Source organism: Centropristis striata, chromosome 7 (genome assembly GCF_030273125.1).
Source record: "Centropristis striata isolate RG_2023a ecotype Rhode Island chromosome 7, C.striata_1.0, whole genome shotgun sequence".
NCBI classification, from domain to species: domain Eukaryota; kingdom Metazoa; phylum Chordata; class Actinopteri; order Perciformes; family Serranidae; genus Centropristis; species Centropristis striata.
In genome coordinates, this window is record NC_081523.1 from 29,706,539 (window position 1) to 29,719,025 (window position 12,487).

Genomic DNA, 12,487 nt, shown 5'->3' on the forward strand with positions numbered 1-12,487 from the left:
GTACGGCTACGTCACTTAAGGTTCCTCTTTGCTGGGAGAGATCAGCAAAACATTTCTCTGCGGCCCAAAAAGCATTTTTCCCATTGAGCACCATTCTAAAAAAAGACATCAGAAAAACTTTTGACAAGACACCTTGAACTGTAAAGATCAATTATGACTCTATTCATTATTGATTTTTGATCCATGAAGGTTTCATATTTGTAAAATGTTCCTTGCACCAAGAAAGGTCAACAAAAAATGGTGACATTATCGCAATGTCATTTCTAAGGGTCGAACAGAAACTTGCGGGTGGAGCTAGTGCAAGACTGCTGCACAGATTCAGTGGACTGAATACTGTGGAAATAGATCCAGAAGCCAGAAAAGTTTTGCGGCTTATTCACCAGATAAGCAATTCTTATTGGACTGAACCGCACCATCTTTGGGTCCAGTGTCCAGTTCTCGGAAAGAAAAGAAAAAGTGTACCTACTCTAATGAAAAGTCCCTTGAAACAGTGTTCTAAGAACTTCTATCAGTCCTAGATTATTAGGTGCGTAAACAATTAAAAGGCAAGTTCTGTTCTGAGGAAGAAGAAAAAGTTCCTCAGGTTCAAAAAAACAGATTGTATAAATCAAATGCTTGTGATTCTGTTTAGATGCTGTTTTAGATACATGTATGTGTTGTATTCAAGTCACATAACTAGGGCTGCAAATAGATGATCCATGTCGACCCTCACAGACATGGCCAAATGATAACATGTATCTCTTGAATGTATTCATCACCTGGACCCTTAAATCTGCAAGGATGTGGGAAGCATAAATTGGGTTTCAGGGACAGACAATAAGCTCAGACCAACAGAAAGAGCTCAGAGTAGAACTGCTTCTTCGTTGGATTTAAAAAAAGGTCCGGTTGAGGTAGTTCGGGGCAGCTGATTAGGACGCTTGCCTCTTTCTGGAGATGTTCTGGGTACGTCCATCTGTTGAGACCACAGGGCAAATCCAGAACATACTGAAGGGATTATATATCACATATGGATCCATCAAAAAGGAAGGGCTGCAGAAGGGCTGCTTTCCTGCTACCGCCATGACTGGGACCTGGATAATCAGTGGAAAATAGATAGATGGATTGCTCATCATTCGGCAGTGCACTGTGTGCATGCATTGTTTGGCTGTTTGATCAAACCTTTCTTCATCAGGTTTGATCAAAAACACAGCCACCTGTATTGTTTTAAGAGAGCTTTGTTTTTGTCTGAACACCAGCTTGCAAACAAATGAAAATCCACCTGTCCTCATGCTGTTACTCAGAGTTTCTTGCTCAAGGGCACTGCAGCATGCCAGATGACTTGTGCTGCTGATACCACATGAGGCCCTAATGTTCCATCATACGCCCTGCAGGGCACAGCTACACTCAACCCATCACAGAGCAAACAACACACACATACTAAGAAGTGGATTAAATCAATTCCGCACACGTGCAAATTTAAACACATGCTTTCTTAAGCATTAATTCAGATTTTAACTCTCTTCTTCTTCTCTTCCCCCGACTCCCTCACGCACACACACACACACACACACACACACACACACACCTGTCCTCCTCCCTTAGGCATGCCTCATAGAGAACTATCCCTCTACTCTGCTGTCAGTGGGAACAAATGAGCCGGGGCATGTTTCTTAGTGTGTCTGTGCGAGTGTGCCGGGCAAACTTCCTGTCTCTTCAGGCCTTACTCTCTTTTACTTACCCCCAAAACACACACGTACATACACACACACACACACACACACACACACACACACACACACACACACACACACAGACAAACACACACATACACACCTGTTCTGCGCTGTTACCCTTTGACAGATCACTGACATGCCGTCTCTAGGCCATCCTGCATTGTGTGTGTGTGGTTACAGACAACCCCCACCCACTGTGTCAGTCTGGCAATTGCCATTTCTCAAGGAGCTAAGGAAGGGAGGGAGTGTGGGGTAAGGATGAAGGGAGGGCGAGGGCCTTGATGTGAGTGTGTTTGTTGTCAGGGGGTTTATTAATAAAGATGACCTCAGACAGAGCTGCAAAAAGGGTGTGTGTGCGTGTTTTTTTCTTCCTTTCTTTCTTTTTCCTCTCTTTGTGACTCCTTCATCGAGTCAAATTATTAGTACTTTTGAGGATAATAATTCAATTTTTATGTATTCATACATATTTTCAGTGCCGTCTCCTGTCTTCACTCCCTCTCCTTTGTCATTTTGAGGCAACAGTCTGAGCTTGTTGTGCTCTGTCTGCGTCGACTCGTAATGCATCTTTGCGTGCATGCAGACTCATCTGTGTGTATGTGTGTGTGGGTGTAACGGGGATAATCCGTCTTGATATAACTCCTTTGTGTCTCAGCGTGCATGGATGTGATTATGTGCTTCATTATGTCGGGCTAAACAGGTTGAGTCCACTGTGTGCGTGTGTGCAGACGTCAGTCACCTGCTGTGTGTGTGTGGAAGAACAGATGTCCTCACAAGACTAGAAAGATGAGTAATTTCCTTTAAAGTGCCGGGCATTTCTGCCTGTCATCACTCTGAGTATGACTTGGTTAATAGTTAAAGGGTCGGTTCACTCAAATTGTAGAGTCCTATTTTCTCCTCTGTTGGCGTCTGGCCATGGAGACAATTTTGTTTGTTTGATCAGTGATTTCACACAATGATATAAAAGCGAGTCATTTGCGCATTTGCTGCTGTCTGACCAAATCTCTAAAAAGCCCAAAAATGACTGATACTGATGCTGGGAGTATAAGCTGGAAGAGAACAGGCAGTCACTTATATATATATTCTTATATATTATTTTTTTTCTGAATTAATGACATAGTTATCGCAGAATTCTGAGAGATTTCTTTTTTTTTTTTTTTAAACATAATCAAATAATTAAAAAAAACGAGCAGAATTTTTTTATTAAATTAAATTCTGAGGCAATTTTTTTAATTAATTCAGAAAAAGTGAGATAATTATCTCGTTATTTTATTTTTAAAAAGTCAAACATTATGTTTAGTTAAATTTTTTCTCCACTAAACTGCATTATGAGAAAATTATCTCATTCATATAAAGAAAACTCAGATAATTATCAGAAAAACAAAAAAAAATTATATTTAATTTAAAAAGTTTTCTTAGCACTCAAGATAATATCTTACCTCTATAATTCAGAGAAGCAGGGCAAATATTGTTTTCTCAAGCAAATGCATTACATCTCTGTAATACAACACATCTGGTACACTAAAAAGTAGACTTTAAACACACCTGAGAATACCAGAACCTCCAGGTGGTAAAATACAGCACATTTGCGTGCGTTGATTTCAGCCCCTGTTGTGACAGGATTCAAACAGCAGAACTTTAGAGCTGCAGCAATATACTGTATCCCTAGATAGTGTGTTTGTAATTTGAGTGGAGGATTAGCAAAATGAGGCGAGTTTAATAGACTGTATGTGGAGTCAAGTTAGGTTGAGGCAGACATGGTCAATAGTGGGAGGTGATCTCATTTGTTTAGCTGTTGTTGAGCTCCCCTTTGCATCGGTCCCCCAAGGCTGGAGCTGGAGCCTGAGTGGGACAGCCAGCCAAGCAATGGGCCCCCAGGGGTCTTGGCAGTTACCATGGAGAGGGGGGGGCAGCTCTCACTTTGCCCTCTGCCTGCCTCAGCACGTTGAACACAGAGGCCATTAGGGACAGGGTCCTCCTGCAGCCTGGGAGAGCCTCATAATGACATAATTCATGGAACTCACGCTGTTACTGTCACCTACACACACACACAGACACACACACATGCACGTGCAGGGGCAGATGCGCATGTGCACAAACTAAGCTTTGCAAACACTCAGTGGAAATATGCATGTGGTGCAGGAAAACACACACTCACAGGAGTAGATGCATGAATTGATCCACGCTCACATATATTAGTCTTTAACCTTCCTCTCTGCCAATAATCGGCCCATGTAAGGTTCCTTGGCTATTTGCTATTTCAGCTGCGGCTCCGACCCTCAGCCGGTTACATTTTGTTGGACAGACAGCAGCAGCAGTGAGAGGAAAGCTAATGAAACAGGATATCCCTGCCTCTGGTTATTCCACAGGAGAAGAAGAAGAAAAATCACTCTCTCTTTGACCTTGAATGAGTCTATAAAATCACAGACTATGCAGAGAACAACTGTATGTTTACTTATTCACTGGCAGGCGCCATTGTTCTTTAGGGCCCACGCAAGACCTGAAATGTTGCGTACTCCTCCATAATGGTTCAAGGTCTTCTTCAGGGAGACATTGACTCATACCAGTTAGTCTTCTTTGGGGAGTTGAATTGCATATAATGTCAATAATTACAATAGAAATAAGCACTTTTTCAAGAGCACTTTTAATGGATGCTTCTTTTCTGCTGTATGAAAATAAAAATGTTTTCTATTAAAGGCCCAAAGGCCATAAAACTTAGCTGTCACATAAATGAGGGTCAACCTGCAGTTGTATAAGAAAAGAATATGTGTTTGTGTAAGGGTTTAATGACGTAGACATTAAACATAAATGGAAAATGGAGGCTAAAAGAGCAAAGAAAAAGGGGCCACTCTCATATCGTCAAAGTTCCTGCAAGTGTTCTTCATTAAATTAAGAGACAAGACATACAGAATAACAATAGAAGCAACTTATCAAACATTTGATACAGACACACAAGGCACCCTTCAGTGTGAGACACTCTGGGCTTTCCATTAACTCCATTGTAAACCCATCCTCTGCATTATTATACGCTGAGAGTAACAGATTTAGTATAAAGAGCGCAAAGGTCCTTTTAGCACAGGTACACCCACCTGTGGTGGATGTGTCAAAGGTGTGCCCAGGTGCCCAGGCTTTGATCCAGGTGGCTGGTGTTTGTATCCAATGTGAAACAAAGAGTCACTGTACCCTAACCTTAGTCAAGTTTATGAAAGCCAACCGTGAGGGCCGTGACAGCGTCCTAACAAGTTGGGATAAGAATGCGTTGTCTGATCTAACAACAGGTGAGGAAGGGGAACATTGAACAACATTAGCATTCATTGCGGATCATGGTTCTGGCCAGCTGACAAATATAAGTCAGTAGTCACTCTGTAACTCTGTTTTGGTCTCCACCTAAAGACCTAAAGAAACACCTTTAAGCTGATGAACGCTCCACTATATGTTCTCAATAGCTAGTTTTTAACTTTGTCTGCTGTTTGGTGCTGAGAAGAGTAAACCAACATGGTAAAGTTGACGGCAGCACTTTTTCAGCATTTACACCATTATCTGACATTTTACTCAGTGGAAAAGCTGACCTGTGGTTTGACACCCATAAAGAGTGTGTGGTGAGAAAAGCAGAAATCAGAAATGAAAGTGGTCCAGCGAAAAGCCCTGCATGGAGCGTTGCAGGATTTGTCAGAGGGAGCCTCTGCAGGACGGATTTGTTTGGCTTTTCTCCTTTATGAGACAAATATTGGGATAAATCTCTTCACCGCCCTGGGCCTTGTTGTGAAAAGGCCAGGGCCCAAGCCAGTGCTTTGCCATCACATCCTCCCACTTATGTAAACAGATGTCTCATACAACACACTCACACATGCATGCACGCAGAGACCTTCCAACCAATGCACTCACTCCACTCAATTTGCAGGGCTTTCCTCTTCACAGGCACATTATACACCTTAAAACCCAAATATACTAATGCAGCTGAATGAACTGTCTGCCCTTATGAAGTGATTTCAACCCTTTTAACTTTCAAAACAAATCAAACCCTGCGAGGTATGTGCCTGTGAGATAAAGCACTTGTGCGCGTGTTGTGGAGATATTGACAAATGTGAGCATTTTCCCTCTTGCGTGTCCTCCTCAGTTTAGCTCACACACCAGGTGCTGCTCAGTATTTTGTGTCCATGGTGGCGCCTGTGTGTTCTGGCACAGTGAGAATAATAATCACAGCTCCTCAGCTCAAACCAATATCTGCTGCCAAAAGCACCCAACGCAGGCAAACACAGGAAATGAGTGGATGATAGTGGAAAGGTCCCACTTCACTGAAAAAATCGCAATCACTTTATCTGTCGACATCAACAAATGCAGAGGGATTTTTTTTGTTTTTTTGTCACAGTGTAGAGACAATAGGACGTTGAACCCTCTTGTCCACGCTGCCAAAAAGTTGGTTGATGCGTTCTGACCGACTGCAGTGCCAGAGGCTTGATAGCATCTGTGCTGTGGACTGCAGTTATAAGGTTTGAGGCTGAAAAGCGCGTATTTTCCTCTTGTGGTGAAATATAAAGGCGAAAAGTTTACTATCCATCTTAACAATGGGTGCAACCATTCTCAATTTTTTTTTCTAACAGATAGATTTTGGAGAGAAATGAGAAGCTTTGAAGGGCAAATAAGCAACTATACATTTTTTTTTTTTAAGTATTTAATGAGTTTCATGACTAGTTCACACTACACAACTTTATCCAATTTTCCACTGACAGTTTTTGGAGCTCCCTGACAAAAGTCCAAGATCAGAGGCAAATCGGTGTTGACTATGTGTGAACTGTTCAAAGACACGAGCCAAGAGGTTTACCACTGAATCACAGGCGTATTCTAGAACTCTAGCAAGCTAAATATCAGGACCTGTAGCGGAATCAGTTGGAGGGCTACAGCCAATGAGAGCACAAGACGCGAGTGGAGGGGAATCCTGGGCGAGGGGTCTTCTGTAACTATAAGACCTTTACAGTGTTGCATTTGCATTATGGATCAAAGTTGTTGTTGCGCCTATAGTAATAGGAAAGATGCATGGAAACAGAATATTTTATGAACACCTGCCAACCATGCCAACATAAAAAACCATGATGACATAGATTGCGGTGGATTGCTTGACAAAAACTCTTGCCTCATGCATGGTACCTGTTACCGGTCAGTCATGTACAAGCAGAAAACTCTGGGAAAGAATTTAGTCAACCTTTTAGTGTACAAATGGCAATAAAATGTTTCATTGATGGGTTGGCAACACAATGCACTGTGTATTTTCTTTTTAGAACTTTTCCCTTTCCCCAGTGCGTTTTTAGTATTAGTTTTTAATCTAGCGTTAGCTTATACATAGCATCATTCCAGCTCTGAGTCTGTTCTGCAAATGCTCTGGTTGAACAAAAACAATAAAGCGATGGGCTTACGTGGTCATGGTCAAATAGGGTGAAACTACAAGACTTGTGATTAAAAGACAGAAAGTTGTGTAGTGTGATTAGTACAGCCATCTGATAACCTTGTCACATGGTGTGGACTAGACATTAGTCTCACAGTCTCATGAGTCAAAGGCAATATGGCAACCCAAATGTAAAAGTTCTTTTTAATGGCTTATACCTGATGTAAGTTTAGAACATTTCTTATTAACATTAATAAACCTATGAATTATGACTTAAAGAAGTGGTGCCAAATTATCCAATTTAAACTATAAAGAGAATGACATCAACCATCTTTGTTAAATGTCAGTAATAATCTTTAAATCCACATATCTCCTACATCCTATAAAAGGAACAGTAAGAGAGCAGACGCAATATTTCACATACAGGGCAAAGCATGAAGAAGATGAATGCTAAACCGTTAGCTGTATATCAGTCATTTCTACTGCGCACTGAATAATCGATCCTTCAGTGGAATATGGATGGACGGCCCTCATGAGGGATCTCAGTGGGAATTGACGTGCCTCGGTGCTGATAATGGCCCCAGAAAATGGCGGCCACCTCTAATTTTAGCTTGTAAATCACAACCCGCGAGTAATGGGCTGCACTTAGAGGGGTCAGAGTTTACGACCAAATCACTCATCGAGACTGTAAAGTCAAGCTTTGCAGCTGAAGCGCTTTCTTTTTTAAAGGGGTGCGAGTGGTGGTGGTTTTGGAGGTGTGGGCGGGTTGATAAGGGGGTTTGCAGTTGGCATTCATTGCTCTGATCTAACTCTGACCTTGGCCAGATGTCCACTAAGATGGAGTGTGGGTGTGCATATATACGGGTGTATGTGTCGTCAGCCACGTTTTTGGAGAGTGCTCGGCTCTAATAGGGACTGGCAGGCATTTTGTTGGGCTTTATTGCCACATGCCTCTTCCAATCCTGCCACTGATTAGAGCTGCCATTACTGGCACACACACATGCGCGCGCACTCTTCCGAGGCAGACCCACACACTTTGGCACACGCTCAAAGCTCGGTCCTTTGCATGCCATTAGCATCCCATTGCGTTGTCTTGTGCTGCGATCAAACGGAGCACAGAGTTGTCCTCTTGTCGAGGCAGATTGGAGGAAGTGATGGGTACATCGTCACTCCACTTTTATTCTGCTCATCAGGGGGCTGTCAGCTTAGACAATGTCAAATTTGGTGCAAAGCAATTAAAGGCCTGGGCTGTCACAATTGGGCCTGATAGGGAAGGCTCCTATAGTGGCACCACATCAACACATATTCAGTCATGGATCCACATTCTGCTATGCTCATACACGTGTGTATACAACACCTCCACCCACGTGCACACACACATACATATACAATAAGCATGCAGGCGATTAGCTCAGAAAGTGCAGGTTTAAACTGTTAGTCATTGCTGATTCATAAGCGGCTGGCTGGCTTCCACACAGCCACTCACTGTGCTGCCTGTCAAACACACAGGCAGCCAGCAGCTGGAGGTGTGTGTGTGTGTGTGTGTGTGCGTGTGTGTGTGTGTGTGTGTGTGTGTGTGTGTGTGTGTGCGTGTGTGTGCGTGTGTGTGTGTGTGTGCAGGTGTGCTCGAAATCCTGCTTTTTAACCAGAGCCCTCTACTCCCCCTCAACTCCGCCCCTCGTCCTCCTTTTTAGCCTTATGTGTGTCTCTGTGTGTGTGTAAGTGTTTAGGGAGTATTTGTGTGCACATTGGTTTGTGTGTAGACGTGCGTGCATATTTGTGTGTGTATGTGTGTTTGTGTGGAGCCTTGCAGGCTTTTGGCTGCTGTGTTCTCCTGGATGAAGCCAATGGAAAGCTGAGGTCTGGATCACTTACTTATTTAGGAAAAATCCACCAGAGATGGCCAGTATGCTGCTGTGCTGTCACATAGTCGTGTGTGTGTTTGGGTTCATCCAGTCCTGTAGGTAATGCAGCCAGTGGCCTCAGTAGCAGCAGTGTATTTCATTTTTTCGTAGAGATGTTTTTCCTAACAGCCTTTAAAGTTATCCGGCTGCTGTAAAAGTTTCAGCAGACACGCTGCCGGTTCAGCCCCAGGTGGAGACACTCACCGAAGGGTTAAACGCTCTACCAGAAGCAGTTAACACACACACACACACACACTTGCGCTCATATGGTGAGTTACTCACAGCCGTGAGGTTCCTCATTAAAATCTAAATTCACTTTCCAGCCTATTTAATTAAACTAACTTGATTTTGAAGGACTTGGCATCAAATGGAGCTTCAGATTTTTACGTAACCTTTTTATTTTCAAGCAACCATCAAAAGAGGATTTGTCCTGTCTCTTCCTTTCTAAAAGCAAGCCAATAGCACATTTCGTATTGTTCCTGCCATGTAAAATCCATGAAGGATTAAATGATCTTTTATGGGTGGAGAAATGTTTGTACTTCTTTGGATAAATAATCCATTTGAAATCCCATTGGGTTGTCACAAAGATTAAAACAGGTCTGTTTTAGTTGACATTTAGGAGAAACATGGTTTTCACGGAAAACTGAAGAATTTACATTCAGGGGCATTTTAGATTTCTTTTTTGTGAGTGTGGTCAAGGTTTGTGGATTTCCTCGTGTTCAATCAATAAAGTTTGATGAACGTCACAGCTTTTCCAGTCGATATAGTGCAGCACAGTGTGTACAGAGTGTAGCAGAGTTTCCAGTGTCTAGTTTATTGACAGCAGTGAATGAACTATGATGGTGTTAGAGGTGTTGGAGTTGCCTTTGTATGCTCCCTCTGTGTAACACTAGCTGGCCCATACGTTACTGACACTACCTGCTTGGCCACCGGCACTCTCATCGTGATTAGTGAGCCATTGATGTTGACATGAATCTTAGCGTCTTCACACACACACACACACACACACACACACACACGATCCACACACACAGACACTGGCTGAGACTTGGCAGTTAGGTATGTGATCTGCGGTGTGAGTCAATGAATGTGAGCCTTAAGGGTTCAGGTGTGTGTGTAGATGTGTGTAGATGTGTGTAGATGTGCGTCAATGTGTGTAGATGTGCACTTAAATTGGTAACTTTAACTTTCCCATCATGTTCAACTTGTCAGTGAACTTTGCATGAATTCATGCTATTGAGCAACAGCAAGCCTCGTGACAGTTCTGACCTTGAAGAAGCTATCATAGCTTTTAGCTCATTAGCTTGCACGTTGAATCATCCACTTTTATACTGACCTCCTTAATATAATATGCTCCACAAGTGAGGAATGATTTTCAGATAGTTTCAACAGCAACAGGAGTTGATTAGGACTACGTATTTTCAATAAACCGTGTGAACTTAGCAAACAAGCTAGCTAGGTCAGGGTGACTTAGTGACTCTTTTTGCAATGAAATGATGTACAAGCTAGAGGTCAAAATGGCAGGGCCAATGAGTACACAGAGAATAAATGCATAGAACCTCACCTCAGGGTTAGCTTTTGCTCCACTAGCATCTGTAACTCAATGCTATCTCTTATTCACCATGTATTTTATTGTCTGTGTGTATATGTATTGACATCTACTACAGCACCTCATATTTACATTTTAAACCTTCATGCTAAAAGCATTTTACTACTGATGATTGAATTTACGCTCTAAAATCCATAACAGTGGTGTTACTTTGTGAAGATAATCTTGCTAAACAAAGCAGTAAGTATCATACACTTTTGTTTGCCACAGAGCTATTCGGCAATAATACAAAATTCCAATCCCATTGGGTGTATATATGTATAAAAAAAATTAGATACTGCGTTGGAGGTGTGGCCTGGTTTATTCCTATGAAATTTGCTCAATGGTGGATGAAGCCAACATCCATGTATAAAACAGCAAGTGCTCTTGAGACTTCCAGTTAAGAGCTGTGCTTTCCAAATACTATCGGACCAAATATATCAAATTTTGATATTGAAAGGAGTAATCACATAGGTGTTACATAGTATGTTACGCAAAAAAAAATGTACCTGCTGATTTACAGACGTCTCTTTCCCAACGCAAGTCTACAGGGAAAAGTCTTTTTGTGTCCGATGTCGTAATGTGACAGACAGAAGTTGTAATTCCATGGTTTGGCCAGTAGGAAAACTGGCCTCAAAGTCCTGCGCTCCTCCTGGGGGCTGTAGGGAACCAAGGAAATGCTAACTTCCAGGTTGGCCTACAAAAATTCATCACCCCTGCATCTCTCGCTTGTGACCAACTAGGGCTAGCATGTTTCTGTCTGGCTAGCATATTAGTGGCTAGTTTGAAGGCTATAGTAGTTCACCAACTGTCTCTGTACGTCTGAGTAGAACAGTTGTTTGTTGGTGTGCGTGTGTGTTTGTAATTGAATGTGTGCAGATGGCTGCCGGCTGAGAGAAACATTAAAATGATTAAAGCAGCCTTGCCAATCACACATGGACATACATGTGAACACACACAAATACACAAACATCCACCCCCGTCACTCATTACCACTCTCTCTTCTTTTCCACTTCTCCTTCAGACCAATGTGACCTCCATCTCAGTCAAGTGTCTCTATTCAACATTCACGAAGACGAGAGAGGCGAAAAAACTTGAAGGGAAATAAAGAAGAAAGCACACAGACGCACGAGGGAGGAGAAGAAAAACAAGTAAGAAAATAAAAACAGAACAAAGGGTGGAGAAGAAAAACAGCAGCATCTTTTCTGCCTCCTCTGAAATCTTCCTCACCAAACAACACGACTGGCAGAGTGAATGAGAGAGGAAAACAGAGTGAAGAAAAGAGGAAGAATAGGAGGGCATGTAAAATGAGCAAAGAATCAAAAGAAATAAGAAAGTGAATATGAGATGGGAAAGGAAAACCATGCAGGAGGGGGGAGGATGGCGGTTGTCAAAGCAGGATGTGGAAATTACAAGCATTTTCAGGTACTCCTAGAAAGAAATTAGACTGGAGCGAGACAAAGAGAACGTGGAGAGAGATGCATGAGCTGGAAGATAAGAAAAAAGCTAACAAAAACTTGAATTTGAGGAGGATATTGGATTTCAGATTTTAGAGCATTTTGTTAAAAGAGATGCTGGAGGTAATGGGCGTGAGAGTGTGTGTATGTGGGGTGCTCATACCTTTCATTGTGTATGTGAAAGTGAGGCGGCCATATTTTGCCTGAAGGGTAAAAGTGAAAAACAAGGAAGATAGAAAGAGAGGGAAAAAATACATTTATGGATTGCAAAGTGAATATGACTATGCTCAGAATTTAAAGTTAATGTTTACTGAAAAATGGATTTCATGATTTGTGCTTGGTGAACTCAATTATCTTTTCCATCAAAGTCCAAAGTTATAGTCTGATATTACCCTTTATGTTGATGTTTTGATTTAAGATCCCAAAAGACGCTATAGCTGAAAATCAAT

At 42.1% G+C, this 12,487-nt stretch overlaps 1 protein-coding gene across 2 annotated transcripts in view; it reads left to right on the forward strand.

Moving 5' to 3' along the window:
* Nucleotides 1–12,487, forward strand: part of sema4c (sema domain, immunoglobulin domain (Ig), transmembrane domain (TM) and short cytoplasmic domain, (semaphorin) 4C) — a 111,206-nt gene that overhangs the window by 24,809 nt on the left and 73,910 nt on the right. Inside the window, exon 2 of one of the 2 annotated variants that reach the window (XM_059336981.1) lies at nt 11,606–11,732. The exons of the other annotated variant lie outside the window; for it this stretch is intronic. The gene's annotated coding sequence lies outside the window, so the exon portion shown is untranslated. The remainder of the gene's footprint in view (nt 1–11,605; nt 11,733–12,487) is intronic. 2 annotated transcript variants of the gene reach the window in all.